The following is a 17885-nucleotide window of genomic DNA, read 5'->3' on the forward strand; positions in this document are numbered from 1 at the left end:
TAGGGCCAATACGTAACTCACTGACCTTTGCTGGTTTGTAATCTTGATTTCACTGGCTGCATACTTGTATTAGGTCTGATTACATTGTGAAAAAAGTATATGGCTCTAAGGCTGGATTCACACCTATGCATTTTTTTGTGCTTTTTGCATTTTGCAGATTTGCACTACAGAACCTGACCCATAGGACACCATGTTAAATGGACTGTAGTGCAAATCTGCAAAATGCATAGGTGTGAATCCAGCCTTATAGATTGCACTTTAAAAACAAGCACAGTGGCAGCTGCCATATTTCTACCCTGCCATGCTTCTTTTAATCAAATTCCTGCTTTCTCATACCTCTGTCTGCATTGGAGTTCCCAGGTCTACCCATTTGTGCTAATTATACAGCCTAAGCATCAGATTGGCCTTTGGCTTCTCTAATTAATTTAACTTTCTAGAGAATGCAGCAGTCATCTTGCTTGACTTACCAGTGACAACTATGGGGGAAGAGACAGGAACTCTTATCTGGAAGATCAAAATGCAGAAGTCTTTGCAATTGATAAAAAGTCTAAATGTTATGCAACCCTCTGAAGCTTGAAATGTCTGTTTGGGGTGGAGGTATTCTTTAAAAATGGCCGCCAGTGTTAAGTCTGTCTGTCTCATAGGAACCCATTTAAAAGCCACATCAGACCTTATGTGTATTCATGTTGTATAGCTAACCTCTCTTCTTATTGTTCCGTTTTCTCTATTTTTCATAATGAAAAATTCCCCCTCCATCTAATAGCACATGGAGATTTGTAATGATTTGCAGGCATCTTTCTGATTTAGTTACAGAGTAATTGTTCACGTGTGTTAGCGCTGGAATGTATTTTCTCAGTTCAGTGTTAATATGAAACCATGAACCAAACTTGTTTATAATGCATTATAGTTTTGTGACTTTTATGACTGAGATGATGTTACTGTTACATTGCACTGGATATTTCATTCAGTTAATTTTTTTTTTTAAACGTTAAAAAAAATGGCTGGTCATTTTATCAAGCCGACTACACATTTTGTGATTTGTGTTCTCTTACAAAAGACTTTAAGTGGGGGAAATGGGTGATGACCAAATGGCTATTGCACACAGTTAAAGCTGAACTTCACATAAACATCTGGATACACATATAATATGAATATACACCAGGGATCCTCTAACTATGGCCCTCCTGCGGGACTACATATCTCATGTGGCATTGTAAAACTGTGATATTCATAGACATGATGGGAATTGTAGTTCCTGAACAACTGGAGGGCCATGGTTTAAAGATCACTGATATACACTGATCAGCCATAACATTATGACCATCCACCATAACTCATCAGAGCATGGACACCACTAGACCTCTCAAGGTATGCTGTGGTATCTGGCACCAAGCCATCAGTAGCAGATCCTTTAAATCCTGTAAGTTGTAAGGTGGGGCCTCCATGGATGAAACTTGTTTTTATAGCAGATCCTACAGATGCTCAATTGGACTGATATCTCAAACTGGTTGTTGACCATTCTTGAATTCATCAGACCAGGTCACCACCTTCCATCTCTCAATGGTTAAATTCTGATGCTCACATGTCCATTGTAGGTGCTTCTGGCTGTGAACATGGGTTAGCATGGGCATCCTGACCGCTCTAAAGCTACGAAGACCATGCCCTTTAAGCTATACTCTAGTAGTAGCTTTTCTATTTGTTCAGACTACATGGGTCAGTCTTTCCTCCTCGTGCGTCATCGAGTCTTGGCTGTCCATAAGCCTGTTGCTGGATCACTAGTTTTCCTTCCTTTTTGAACACTTTTGGTAGGTCCCGACCACCGCAGCCTAGAAACATCCCATTAGACTTGACGGTTTGGAGATGTTCTAGCCATTACATTTTGGCTTTTGTCAAAGTCACTCAAATCCTTACACTTGTCCATTTTTTCTACTATCAACTTTGGGGGCAACATTTTCACTTGCTGCCTATTATAGCCCACCTATTTTCAGATGCCATTGTAATGAGCTCAATGTTGTTCACTTTACCTGACAGTGATCATAATGTTATTGCTGATCTTTGTGTGTGTGTGTGTGTGTGTATATATATATATATATATAATATACATATATATATATGTATATACACACACATACTGTATACAAGGCTGCAAATAAGAGGGTATGACATTTCTGTCCATCCAGTGCTGAGATTTGAAAATCCCTGCCACAGAGTACAGACCTGTCTGGCAGAGCAGGAGACTTGATTTCCAAGTCTCCTAAAGAATTTGGAGGACAAGTAAACATCTCAAACCTGTTGTGTTCCTGTAACGTGTCCCAGAAGGCTGTGGACATGCACTAGCAATTATGCTGAACGGGCTGATCAGTGAGAGTCCTTAGTGTGTCTTCATTAATATCACTCTGGTGCAGTGTTTATAGCCTGTGAAAAAAACTGAGCTAAAACAAAAAAGCAACACAAAAGGAGGCACTAAAAATGCAGAAAAAAAATTCATAGAATTCACCATTTTTGACCCATATTTAACTCTTGGTAAATTGACCCAACTTTGTGCATGTTCAGCTCTGCCAGCAAGAAATTACTGATTCTTACTGGCAGCCTACCCCAGCCTCCCACGTGGATATGGCCTTAGGTATTAGAAACTCCAATGGTGAGGTCTCTGCACACAAGCTGCCAGCTTCACTCCCTGCCATAGACTTTCTGCTTTCCTTTTTTATTTAACATACAGAGAATGCTACAGGAGGAACAAGTCCGTGCAGCTTATTGGCAGAGCCAGGAGCTCATTAGGGGCTACTGGTGGGTAATTCATTCTTCCCGCATCGATCAGTAACAACTTTGATTCCCCCCGAAAAAATTATAGTTTGGCTTGGGTGTTTACTAGTTTCATTAAACAAAATTCAGGGCTATAAGATCTCCAATTGCGACTCTCACATTGGAATGGTGTCTCAGGGTTTGGAGATCTACCCCTGGAGCTGTTCCTAGTTCTGAACACAAAAGGGCCAGTTTATATCCACGCAAACTGCTGGTTGCCAGATTTTGGTGTTTTTTTGTGTATTCGCTAAATTTCTATTTTAAAAGTCTGCTATTTGTAAATCCATTTCCTTGTGTCTTTGGCACACTTTGTGCAGGTATGGCCAATTTATAAAATGTATGCTGTAAATGTTGAAGCAAACAGGAGTTGCCTGTCCCCTGCTGAAAAAGCTTGCTAAAAAGTTCTCACCGATTTTCATGGTGTTCTTTTGGTTAGCTATTTTTAAAGCTTTTCGCTTTTTGTTACACATCCGTTTTCTACTTTGAGAAAAGTCTGCACTTTTTCACCATTCACCAGTTTGGAATGCAGAACTTTAAAGGCTGCACATTTAAAAACCAAATACAAAAAAACGTAAGTGTTCATAAACCCACAACAGTAAAATCAGTCTGTGCAGTAAAGCATGCTTGTTATACTTACTATGGACCCTAAGGGGTTAATCCTCTGCATTGTGTAAATGCTTTATTAAATATAAAATGTTAAACTTGCATTTAATTTAAAATCCTTAGCAAACATGTATATTGTTTTGTACATCTTTTGTTTACATAGGGATGAGGTTTAAAGGGGTTGTAAAGGAAATTTTTATAATAAGCATCCTTTACCTGCAGACATTCCTCTTTTCACTTCCTCATTGTTCGTTTTTGCTCAGAAGTTGCTCTATTTCTTCTCTGTTCTGTTCACTTCCTGCTTGTCTGATTGTTACTCACCACCGTGATGGGAGGCTTTACTGCGGTGGTCAGTAACGTGCTCGCCCCCTCCTGGGAACTACATCTGTGCGGCAGGACGCTCTCTACGTGTTAGAGACTTCAAGGAGGTGTGAATTACTGGGTGTGCCGCAATGCATACTTGGAAATGTAGTTCTTACATGAACGAGCGCCGCAAACCAGGAAGTGAATGAGAGAACAGAAACTAGAATGCCGGAGGTGATATAGATGAAGGAATTTAATAGGTATTTACTCGTTTTTTAACAGAATCATTACACTATTCTGTCTGTCTACCTTGCAGACATTAATTTTAGGCAAAACATTTTTTTTCTTTTTTAACTCCTTTAAGTTCTCACGGCTACCATGGGTATGAGACAAATCCTGACAATTTGAAAGTCATGGTCCTGGAAAATTTATGTGTAGACTTTCCCGAGAATTTTTTTTAAACCATAAAGAATCGCACAGGCTTTTGAACGAATGCCAGCAAGCTTAGAGGGGGCTTTTGGTTAATCCACCTCCCTCATTTTAAAATGGGCTGGCGCAGAGCAGCCATAGCGCCAGCGAATTTGAATCTGCTGTAGGGAAAGCGATGGAATTAGGGCAGTTTGGAAATTGTACTTTAATTCTGATTGCTGGCTCTTTAGGCAGCTAACCACTTTGCTGCCTTTTTTGTTGCTTTTTGCCATTCATTTTTTTTTTTTGTGGTCGATTTAAGGTTGGCAATCACTTTTAGCTGCACTTCTGCTTCAAGATTCCCCTTCAATTCCTAGAACCAGATCTCCTGGTCAAAGTGGTAACATGTAAAGCGGCAGCCTTAGTGCCGCCTCATCAAAGCACATCAATGAAGGAAAAAATTTACTTATTTACAACATTTTCTGACAGAAAACCTTTTTTCAAAATGTTCGGTCTCTTTTAGTTTTTTGTTTAGCAAAAAAATAAAAAACCCAGCGGTAAATAACCACTTCAATACAGGGCACTTATACCCCCTTTCTGCCCAGACCAATTTTCAGCTTTCAGTGCTCTCACATTTTTAATTAGAATTACTCAGTCATGCAACACTGTACCCAAACAACATTTGTATTATTATTTTTTCTCACACAAATAGAGCTTTCTTTTTGTGGCATTTAATCACCACTGTTTTTTTTTTTTTTTTTTGCGATTTAAGTAAAAAAAAAAAGCGAAATTTTTGAAAAAAAAACCACCTTTTTTTAGTTTCTATTATAACATTTTGCAAATAGTTAACTTTTGTTTATAAATTTGGGCTAAAATGTATACTGCTACATATCTTTGGTAAAAAAATAACCCAAATTAGTGTACCGTATTTGCCGGCGTATAAGACGACCCCCTAATTTTCCAGCCAAAATGTTGGTTTTGGGATATACTCGTCGTATAAGACTACCCCCTTCCTACTAGTCATGCCTCGCCTCACGGTGCCACCATTACATGCCAGACTGTGTCACTACATGCCAGACTGTGCCCCATTACATGCCAGACTGTGCCCCAGTACATGCCAGACTGTGCCCCAGTACATGCCAGACTGTGCCCCAGTACCTGCCAGACTGTGCCCCATTACATGCCAGACTGTGCCCTTACCTTATCCCAAGACATGCAGAATTGCGGCCGTACGATTTTTCAAAAGCCGCGCCTTCTAATTCTTCCGTTCCCAGGAGGCACTGTGTTCAGTGTTCGCCTATCATGGAGGCCCTCTCGTCCGAGGACGAGAGGGCCTCCGTGATAGGTGGACACTAAACACAGGACGAGAGGGTCTCTGTGATAGGCGGACACTGAACACAGTGCCTCCTGGGAAGCTGAGTGTTTCTGCCTATCACGGAACAGAAGACGTAGGAGGCGCGGCTTTTGAAAAATCGTACGGCCGCGATTCTGGTATAAGGTAAGGTTAGGTAACCAGCGTATAAGACGACCCCCGACTTATAAGAAGATTTTAAGGGGTTAGAAAGTCGTCTTATACGCCGGAAAATACGGTATATTATTTGGTTTGCATGATTGTTAGTCTACAAGCTATGGTGCAAATCGCTAACAATTGATCACACCTGGTGTATTGATCTTATTTCTTGAGGCCCTGAAATGTCAGGAAAGTACAAAAGTACTCCCCAATGACCCCTTTTTGGAAAGTAGACAGTCCAATGTATTTAGTAAGAGGCATGGTGAGTTTTTTAAAGTTGTAATTTTTTTCCCACAAGAAAACTGAAAATTGGCCTGGGCAGGAAGGAGGTAAAAGTGCCCGGTATTGAAAGGGTTAAATGACGTGCAACACTGTACCCATATTCAATTTTTATAATTTTTTGAGAAGGTGACAAGTGTATTTTTCCCCAAAGAGTTGAACAAATACCATGTGATATAAAAACAATTGCAACACCCATCATTTTTTTCCTCTAGGACTTCTTTAAAAAAAATAAAAAATATATATATTAAATGTTTGGGGGTTTTAAGTAATTTTTTCGCAAAAAGTACAGATTTTTAAATCTAAAAAAAAACTGGCAGAAAAGGCCTGGTCTTCAAGCGGTTAATGCTCCCACCAAATATAAGTGTATGAAAAAAATCCAATAATATACAGTGAGGGAAAAAAGTATTTGATCCCCTGCTGTTTTGTATGTTTGCCCGTTGACAAAGAAATGATCAGTCTATAATTGTAATGGTAGTTTTATTTTAACAGTGAGAGACAGAATAACATTACAAAAATCCAGAAAAACATTTAAATGATTTGCATTTTAGTGAGTGATATAAGTATTTGACTCCTTCCCAAAACATCACTTAGTACTTGGTGGCAAAACCCTTGTTGGCAATCACAGAGGTCAGACGTTTCTTGTAGTTGGCCACCAGGTTTTCACACGTCTCAGGAGGGATTTCGTCCCACTCCTCTTTGCAGATCCTCTCCAAGTCATTAAGCTTTTGAGGCTGAGGTTTGGTAACCTCAAACCTTCAGCTCGCGCCACATATTTTTTATGGGCTTAAGGGCTGGAGACTGGCTAGGCTACTCCAGGACCTTAATGTATTTCTTCTTGAGCCACTCCTTTGTTGCTTTGGCCGTGTGTTTTGGATCATTGTCATGCTGGAATACCCATCCACAACCCATTTTCAATGCCCTGGCTGAGGGAAGGAGGTTCATGGTTTGATGGGACATGGCCCCATCCATCGTCCCTTTTGATGCAGTGAAGTTGTCCTGTCCCCTTAGCAGAAAAACACTCCCAAAGCATAATGTGTTCATCTCCATATTTGATGATGGGGATGGTGTTCTTGGGGTCATAGGCAGCATTCCTCCTCCTTCAAACACAGTGAGTTTGAGTTGAGGCCAAAAGGCTAGATTTTGGACTCATCTGACCACAACACTTTCACCCAGTTCTCATTCAGATGTTCATTAGCAAACTTCAGACGGGCTGTACATGTGCTATCTTGAGCAGGGGGAACTTTGCGGGAGCTGCAGGATTTCAGTCCTTCAAGGCGTAGTGTTTAACCGATTGTTTTCTTGGTGACTATGGTCCCAGCTGCCTTGAGATCATTGACCAGATTCTCCGGTGTAGTTCTGGACTGATTCCTCGCCGTTCCCACGATCATTGAAACTCCACGAGGTGAGATCTTGCATGGAGCCCCAGACCGAGGGAGATTGACGGTTATTTGTGTTTCTTCCATTTGTGAATAATCGCACCAATTGTTGTCACCCTCTCACCAAACTGCTTGGTGATGGTCTTGTAGCCTAGTGGTTCTCAACCTCAGTCCTCAAGTACCCCCAATGGGCCATGCTTTTGGAACTTCCCTTAGATAAAATAACTCTTATCAATACCATGTCATTGTTATTGATTTAAAGCAGCTGTACAAAGTAAAGGAAAACCTGAAAACATGGCCCACTGGGGGTACATGAGGACTGAAGTTGAGAACCACTGTTGTAGCCCATTCCAGCCTTGTGTAGGTCTACAATCTTGTCCCTGACACCCTTGGATAGCTCTTTGGTCTTGGCCATGGTGGAGAGATTAGAATTGGATTGATTGTGTCTGAGGACAGGTGTCTTTTCTACAGGTAACAAGCTGAGATTAGTAGCACTCCCTTTAAGAAAGTGCTCCTCAGCTCTTTCCCTGTATACAAGACACCTGGGAGCCAGAAATCTTGCTCATTGATAGGGGATCAAATACTTATTTCACTCATTAAAATGCAAATCAATTTATAACTTTTTTTTAAATCTGTTTTGCTGGATATTTTTGTTGTTATTGTGTCTCTCACTGTTAAAATAAACCTACCATTAAAATGATAGACTAATCATTTCTTTGTTATTGGGCAAACATACAAAATCAGCAGGGGATCTTTTTTACACTCACTGTGTGTGTGTGTAAATATATATGGCTTTTTTCAGCTGGAACTAACCTCTGGCTCAGGCCCTCTGCTCCCTGCTCACCACTATCACTTGTAAACACAGAAGTCGGACTGTGGCTCCCACAGATCTGATCTCCTGAGTGGCTTCCACTGAATGCAGGATGGAGACAATGTATATGCAGGTGCCTGGGATCAGTGCCAATACCCCTACTGGATGATCTCTCTGCAAGTGAGAGAGGTGGAGCCAACTACAGTGTGTAGTGGGTACTAGAGCTGACTGTGTCATTTAGTTTAATACAGCAACAAAAGTAAAACATGTGGACAATGGTGGAACTTTTACGAGGGGGAGGAGAAGATGGAGGCAGTGGAGGGGGGATTGAATGTAGAGATCAGAGCTGAAGAGGGGTGAAAATGAGTTGTGGATGGGGGATACAGAAGTAAGCGGCTGTGGAAGAAGTCTGAACTCTGCACTCTGTATGTAGTGCACCCCTAAAATCTGCACTATGTATGTAGCACACCCCCGAACTCTGCACATAATGCACTCCTGGTATTTAATGCCCCTTTTGACCCTTCTATTGTTAGTGAAATTTTACCACACCTACTATTTGATGAGGTTTGGAGGTGTGTGTGTGTGAGGGGGAGGGGTTTTTGGGGGGGGGGGGGGTCATGGTTGAGTTTTTGCACCTATCTTCTGAGGGAAAAAAGATATATATACACTGCTTTTACTTTAGAATAGTTCATCAAACTTGTGTGCAGAAATCTTCAATGTGCATAAAACACCCAGTGAATCTTCTGTAAGAAAACCAAAACCAAAAATAAATCTTTATACATGGCAATCTCTTCACCCCACTTGGAAAACCCACTCACCAGAAGTGTGGGCCAAGGCCACCACAGCATGAATAGGAAGTAGGATGATAATCTTGCACTGCTTGAACTCCTTCTCAAGTATTAATCCTCCACCACTCACACTCATTGCTCCTTCAAACTCTAGGATGGATGTTAATATTATGCAGGAAAGAAAGGCTTCAAAATAGCGTGAGACCATAATTCAAGTTTTTATTATAAACATAAAATGCTACTTACAAAGACCCAGTAGATAGATCGCAGGCACATCAAATTATAGTGCAAGCAGGTGGCAGCTGTGTAAATGCACTCGGCATATACAGAGTTGCAGCCTTGAATCAGCTGTTCGCTGCCCAACTCTGCTCAACTTGTGCAATATTAGGACACAGCTCCATGACAAAGTCCATTTGGGACGAAACGTGTTGGGCCAGAACCTGGTAGAGAGGAGCTGTGAATGCAGGTAGTGGAGGATTATTCCCTGGGATGGAGTGCAAGCAGTGCAAAATTATCATCCTACTTGCTATTCATGCTTTATTCAAAGTGTCTCACAGTGCCGTGGTAGTTCATTGAAAACTACAAGCCGTTAGCTGCAAAGGATGCCTGACCTTCTGGTTTTCCATGCACAGAGGACTGTGAATGAGTGATCTGGCTGGGTGGGCAGAGCCCTGCATGACAGTGCATTTATACCATGTTACACCCTGAATATGGGTGTAACATGTTATGAAAGGTGAACTTATCCTTTAACCTCTTGCCACCCACGCTATAGCCAAAGATGGCTACAGCGCAGGCCTAAATTGCCAGTTGGGGGTCCATGTACATCCTCCCATACATTAGCTGCCTGCAGGGCACACAAGGCTCACTCTGTGATTAGCGAGTCAATGAGTCCCAAGGAGAGTAGTAATGTGGCGTGTGTAGTGTGCTGCAGCAAACAGTGGGTGTGGAAAAACTGCATTAACAGATGGGAGGGGCTTTTGGGGCAAAGTTAAACAAACACCAGGCTTACCTTTACCTACTGTATATGATGTGCTTTGATCGCTGTGCCACAAGCAAGATTCCCACAGACACATACACAATATTGTCAAAAGTATTGGGACGCCTGCCTTTACACACGCATGAACTTTAATGGCATCCCAGTCTTAGTCCGTAGTGTTCAATATTCAGTTGGCTCACGTTTTGCAGCTATAACAGCTTCAACTCTTCTGGGAAGGCTGTCCACAAGGTTTAGAAGTGTGTCTATGGGAATGTTTGACCATTCTTCCATAAGCCCATTTGTGAGGTCAGGCACTGATGTTGGACGAGAAGGTCTGGCTCGCAGTCTCCGCTCTAATTCATCCCAAACTCACTCATCCATGTCTTTATGGACCTTGCTTTGTGCACTGGTCCAAATCATTTATTGGAGGGGGGATTATGGTGTGGGGTTATTTTTTCAGGGGTTGGGCTTTGCCCCTTTAGTTCCAGTGAAGGGAACTCTTAAAGGGGTTGTAAACCTTCGTGTTTTTTCACTTTAATGCATCCTATGCATTAAGGTGAAAAAACACCTTGCACTCTCCGGCCCCCCTGAGCCCCTGTTTTACTTACCTGAGCCCCTAACTTCCATGGGCTCGATCCCGCATCGCTTTCCAAACGGCTTATCTCCCACTGCTGTCAATCAAATCAATGACGTGGCGCACCAGGGGCGGGCGGAGTCATACACTCGGCGGCTATGGCCACCGAGTGTATCACATGGGAGCGTGCCCGCAAGGTAACCCCCTCAGGAGAGAGCTTCCCAGAGGGGATTAGCTCCTGCGGGGAGGAGCCGAGAGAGCCGCAGTGGGACCCCAGAAGAGGACGATCGGGGCCACCAGTGCACAAAGCAAGGTCCATAAAGACTGAGTCAGAGCTGCAAAACTGTGCATCTTATATATATATATATATATATATATATATATATATATATATATATATTTATATATATTTCTCTGAAGTTCAGCTTTAGTGCCAGTTCACACCGGAACATGGTATGCGTACTTGTGCGATTCAGAGTGATTTTCAAAATTGCACTGGATTGCACCAAAAGTAGTGCATACACTACTTTTAAAAAATGCACTGCAACTGGATTGCATGGTACTACAGTGCCATGTGATCCGATGCAGGCAAACACACTGTATTTGCGGTCTGTTTGGGTTGTCATTAGAAATACATTGACATCTTCAGCAGATTGCATGCCTAGTGCATTTTTAGCACAGAGTGGGAAAAGTGCATGTAGCATAACACTTTCCTCTAACAATGACATGGCATTGCATAGCATAGCATAGAGTTTAAGGTTCAGTAAGGTGGAATAATTAAGGGTATATTGGTAAGTTAGACTTAAACTTTCAGGACTTAACAATTCTCCAGGGTCTCTCCCTTCCTCTGGAACTCCCTACCCCAATCGCTCTGGCTATCTGCTACTCTGTCTGCCTTTCGGTTATCTCTGAAAACTCACCTCCTCAGGCAGGCCTATCCCACTTGCACCTAATAAACTGTACTTTTATTTTCTATATACATTCATCCCACACAGTTATTACCCTTTGTATAACTTGCTGCCTGCCATTTTAGATTGTAAGCTTTCATGAGCAGGGCCCGTCTTGTACTGATTTGTATTATAACTGTACCGTGTCCCTTTCTTTTGGTAAAAGCTGCGTAAACTGTTGGTGTTATATTAATTCTGTATAAAAATAATAATCATTTCTAAATTTAATTTGTGCAGAAAATTCCCATGTCCAAAAATACAATGCCAACTCAATGCCATCTAAAATGAATGAATCATTTGTTACTAGGGGCATCACTAGTCCCACTTCCCTGGGCTACATGCCCTGGACTTTTCAACAAGGGCCCTGATCCTTGGTATATAGAAATCTCTCCCAACGGTCTCAGAGACGTCTCTATCCAGTGCCTCTTCATTTGCCATCGTACCCACTGTTTACCATGGTGCACTGTGCCCACCACATTCCTTTCCTGTAGTACTGAGTCTGTCCAGGGGTGCTGAAGCCTTTTTGGGGATATCCTTGGTTATATCTTTGTGTACATCTTTTGTATGCTTGCCATATACAGCTATTACAAGCGTTGAAAATGTATACAGGTGAAACTCAAAAAATTAGAATATCGTGCAAAAGTTCATTTATTTCACTAATACAGCTTAAAAGGTGAAACTAATATACGATAAAGACTCATTACATGCAAAGCAAGATAGTTCAAGCTGTGATTTGTCATAATTGTGATGATTATGGCTTACAGCTCTTGAAAACCCCAAATCCACAATCTCAGAAAATTTTTATATTGGGAAAAGGTGCAATATTCTAGGCTCAGTGTCCCACTCTAATCATCTAATTAAGCCATAACACCTGCAAAGGGTTCCTGAGCCTTTAAACGGTCTCTCAGTCTGGTTCAGTAGGAATCACAATCATGGGAAAGACTGCTGACCTGACAGTTGTGCAGAAAACCATCATTGACACCCTCCATGAGGAGGGAAAGCCTCAAAAGGTAATTGCAAAAGAAGTTGGATGTTCCCAAAGTGCTGTGTCAAAGCACATTAATAGAAAGTTATGTGGAAGGGAAACGTGTGGAAGAAAAAGGTGCACAAGCAGCAGGGATGACGGCAGCCTGGAGAGGATTGTCAGGAAAGGGCCATTCAAAGGCAGGGCCGCTGATAGAAATCATGGGGCCCCGTACATCCTACCTGGCGGGGCCCCTTTGCAGCCCCACCCTCAACTCCGCCCCTGGCCCCTCCCCCATACCCGCCTTGAAACAAAGTGCAGGAACAGACTGGATGAAGTACATATATTTGATCCAGCCTGCCCGTGCCACCCTGCTGCAGTAAATGTACAGAGGGTGGGCAGCAAGCAGTTAAAAGGAAGAGGTTGGGTCTGATCTGAGCGATGGATCTAAATGGACCTGTGTCCATTTACACCTGCCTACCTCTAATCCGATCCGCTAAACCAGGGATCCTCAAACTACGGCCCACCAGCTGTTGTAGAACTACACATCCCATGAGGCATTGTTACACACTGATATTCACAGACATGACTAGGCATCATGGGAATTGTAGTTCCTGAACAACTGGAGGGCCATAGTTTGAAGACCCATGCGCTAAACAAAACAGAAAGGGATCTGTTCCCCTCCGTCTAGCGGATCGGATTGGAGGGCAGTCGGGTGTAAGCGGACAGCTGGTTTGTTTACACCTACCGCCCTTAGAGTAGAGTGGGCTGTGTCCGTGTCTGCTCGGCATAAGCTGAGTGGACACGGACCTGTCATCAACCCACTCCATTCAGCTGGGATCAGTGGACACTGGACAGATTCCCCGCTGAACCAAGCAGATTCTACCCAGTCTTAAAGCCTTCATTGCAAACAGCAACACAGGGAGCTTAAAATCATCAGCATTATAAGACATGACCAATGACCAATAAGCTACAAAATCTGCACCCAACAGCCATGTCATGTAACACACAGTGAGAGAGAATCTGCTGTCTGCTGCCTGTGTGTTACATATAGATATGTATGGTGGCATTAAAGGAATGTACAGATATTGTTATATTCACCCACCCCCAGCAGTAGCCACAAATTCCAGCTTCCTCCTCTGCCTCTGGACTCTGTCAGCTGCCTGACTCCGCCCACCTCACACTCTCTATCTCTTACGGGCCAACTACAGAGAGGGGAGCTGAACAGATGAAAGATCACTCCGCATCAGCGGGAAGCAAACAAGCGACCACATCTGCAGGCTGACAGGTAATACGTGCAAGGAGCGGAGCGGGCGCTGGCTGCAGTGCTGCGCATGCGCCCGAAGCTAAGAAAAAAGTCCCTCCACTCCAACATCAGGGGCCCGGAAAATCATAGCAATTATACACCCCCCTAAGCTAGTAGAATCGGCTTAGCGGAGGTGTAATTCAGCCATTTTTTTTTTTTAATTCTGCGCTGTCTGAGACTGCGAGGCTGCCCGGGCCCCCGGAGGATGTCGGGCCCGGTACATCAGGGCTGGCTGTACTGGCCTATCAGCGGCCCTGTTCAAAGGTGTTGGGGATTTTCACAAGGAGTGGACTGAGGCTGGCGTCAGTGCATCAAGAGCACCACACACAGACGGATCCTGGACATGGGCTTCAAATGTCATATTCCTCTTGTCAAGCCACTCCTGAACAACAACAACAACAGAAGCGTCTTACCTGGGCTAAAGAAAAACAGACCTGGTCTGTTGCTCAGTGGTCCAAAGTCCTCTTTTCTGATGAGAGCAAATTTTGCATCTCATTTGGAAACCAAGGAGCCGGAGTATGGAGGAAGAATGGAGAGGCACACACTGCAAGATGCTTGAAGTCCAGTGTGAAGTTTCCACAGTCTGTGTTGGATTGGGGAGCCATGTCATCTGCTGGTGTTGGTTCACTGTGCTTCATTAAGTCCGGGGTCACCGCAGCCGTCTACCAGGGGATTATGGAGCACTTCATGCTTCCTTCGGCAGACAAGCTCTATGGGGATGCTGACTTCATTTTCCAGCAGGACTTGGCACCTGCCCACACTGCCAAAAGCACCAAAACCTGGTTCAATGACCGTGGGATTACTGTGTTTGATTGGCCAGCAAACTCGCCTGATCTGAACCCCATACAGAATCTATGGGCAATGCCAAGAGAAAGATGAGAGACATGAGACCCAACAATGCAGAAGAGCTGAAGGCCGCTATTGAAGCATTCTGGTCTTCCATATCAGCAGTGCCACAGGCTGATAGCTTCCATGCCACGCCGTATTGAGGCAGTAATTGCTGCAAAAGGGGCCCAAACCAAATACTGAGTACATATGCATGCTTATACTTTTCAGGTCTGATATTGTTCTATGTACAATCCTTGTTTTATTGATTGCATGTAATCAGGGCTGCCATCAGGAATTATGGGGCCCCTTACACAGCTTCAGGCATGGGCCCCCTGGAGAAGAGAACCGGGGGGGGGGGGGTGCTGCCGCCTGAAATTGAGAAGCGGGGAGGCTGCCACGAATTGAGGAGCGGGGGCCTTTACAAAAAAATAAGAAATAAAGAAAAATATATATAAAAAAGGGGGGTAGGCCCTGGGGACCTCTGGCTGGGCTCTTTAATAAAAAGAAAATATATATATATAAAAAATATATATTTTAATTTATTTCTTTTTAAAAAGGGGGGTTGCCATCTGGGGCCCTGGGGACCTCTGGGCCCTTTAATAAAATACACACATATATATATATATACACACACACAATTTTTTTTTTTTTTTTTTAAATTACAAAAAAGGGGGGTTGCCATCCGGGACCTCTGGGCCCTTTAATAATAAAAAAGAAACCTCTGGGCTCTTTAATAAAAAATACATAAATAAAAAAATATAAAAAAAATAAAAATAATCATTTATAAAAAAAAGGGGGGGGGGGTTGCCATCCAGGGCCCTGGGGACCTCTGGGCCCTTTAATAAAAAATAAATAAAAAAAAGGGGGTTTGCTACATGGGGCCCTGGGAACCATGGCTTTGGCCAATTATGGCTCTCCATTTTTTGCAAGCTGTGATTGGCCAAGCATGCAGGTCAGTGCACTGCAATGCCGCAGTGAATTATGGGCCGTGACACGCCACTCGAATTTGGCGCGAATGGCCCATAACGTTTGTAATTAGACGAACGGTAAAACATACAATGTTCGAGTCGAACATGAGTTCGACTTGAACATGAAGCTCATCCCTAGTGCCATTACCGGTGGCTCCCGTGCGCAATCACAGCACCTGAGCCACGATACCCGGAGGTAACTCCGGGACGACATGTCGGGGGCCGGAGGGGGAGACCTGGACCGCTGGGGGGGCTTCGATCTGAGGTAAGTAATACAAAATGAGCTAGTATGCTAGGCATACTATCTCATTATGCCTTTGTCTTACAGGGTGTATTTTTAAAAAAAAAATTGGAGGAGGGTTTACTTCCTCTTTAAGTTGCATTAGTGGAATAAATGAACTTTTGCACGATATTCACCTTTTTCGAGTTTCACCTGTATATTGGGCAATGGCACCATCTAGTGTTTAATAATTATATTTTATCTTATAGTAAAGTGTGGAAGTATCTTCTCTGAGCACTTACACTTAGCTGAAGGATACCTCACTCTAGCTTCCGCCAATCAGGTGACTTAAATTTTCTCTAGCACCACCATAGCTTGATGGGGAAGATTTATCAGTCCCCTGCCACACAGCGAGGCTTTGCAATAAATAGACAGGTCATGCAAAAGATTTACTTTGAGCTGGTGGCAAAACTATAGCCATGGAAGCCCATGCAGCTGATACGGGGCCTGGGGGTGGTATAAAAGCACTGGAGGGAAGCTGCTGAAGCAAATTTAACAAAATCTGTGTGCATGTTAAGATACTGCATATCCAGTATCTTATCATTAGGGTCTGGAGAGGGTGCAGAGTACAGGGACCTTAACCCCTGTTTAGGTCAGACATATGGGAGGAGTACTCATGACAGTAGGTCGTCATGGCTCCTTCAATGTCTCTGTGCAGCCAGCAGTATTCGTTTAGCCGCTGCAAAGGACGTTTTTTTTTGTGCAAAAAACAGGTCCTCCTCCCCATCTGGAAGTAGATTTAGGCTGGGTTCACACTGGTGCGATTGCAGACATCGCATGTGATTCGCACAGCATTCCTGTGCACATCACCTGCAATGTCTGTGCGGAGAGATTTCAGCCATGCAGTTTGTATGGCTGATATCGCATTCGCACCAAGATGGTGCAGAACCCTTTTTTTTCCCTCCACACCTGAATCACATTGCATGGGTGTTCACACCCATGCGATGCGACTCTGACAATCGCACTGTGTTCTGCGATCTGTTTCAGGGTGTCGCTAAGATAACATTGACACCTGCAGAACATTGCATGGACGTTGTGCGATTGCTTAGAGTGCGATGCGGGGAAGTGCAGCAAATCTTGTGTGTTTCCCGCATTGCACCAGTGTGAACCGAGATGTATTGCCTACTAGACCACAACATTTAAAGTAGAACTATAAGCAAAACTTTTTCTTCATTTTGGATAGAGTAAGGGAAAGTTATAACTTCTGTAAGATTTTTTTTATTTTTTTTACTATCTGTGTCCCATTGCAGAGATTTCTCTTCACTTCCTGTCCTATAGCCAAACAGGAAGTGAGGGAAATTTCTTGGGGACCCCCAGTAACCAGAACTAGTGTCCCCATTAGAAGATTACTTTTCTAGGGACAACCCAAAATTTGGGATTTTCTCTTACTTTCATTTTCAATGATAATGGTGCACAGGACAAATGTGCAGTGCGGGCAAGCTGTGAAGCCGCAAGCTGTCAAAGCCGGGCTCCCACAATTGCAATGCCTAGCGCCGCGGAGAGGAGCGAGGCTTTGGGCGGCCGGATCGCTGGACCGTGGGACATGTGTAGCTGCTGACCTTTAAATGGGTGGAACTACGCTTTAATTATTCAATTCAGAGTATTGTGCCCAGGAAAATGTCTCCAGGAAGTTGAATGACCCTTTTCCTAAAATACATAATCCAGTTTAATAATTATTAAGCACAGTTTATATGCAAACCCCATTATCTACAGTGGGGGAAAAAAAAATTTGATCCCCTGCTAATTTTGTACGTTTGCCCACTGACTAAGAAATGATCAGGCTATAATTTTAATGGTAGGTTTATTTTAACAGTAAGAGACAGAATAACAATACAAATATCCAGAAAAATACATTTCAAAAAAGTTATGAATTGATTTGCATTTTAATGAGTGAAATAAGTATTTGATCCGCTATCAGTCAGCAACATTTCTGGCTCCCAGGTGTCTTCTATACAGATAACAAGCTGAGATTGGGAGCACTCTCTTAAAGAGAGTGCTCCTAATCTCAGCTTGTCACCTGTATAAAGGATATGATGAAGGATGGGAGGTTATATAAAGGATATGCCTTTTGTATATGGCCAATATTTTGGCTAAGACCAAGAACATTCCTTTCTGTAAACAGCTGCTAATAACATATACATATAAATATGTTAACGGTC

Source organism: Rana temporaria, chromosome 2 (genome assembly GCF_905171775.1).
Source record: "Rana temporaria chromosome 2, aRanTem1.1, whole genome shotgun sequence".
Classification (NCBI taxonomy): domain Eukaryota; kingdom Metazoa; phylum Chordata; class Amphibia; order Anura; family Ranidae; genus Rana; species Rana temporaria.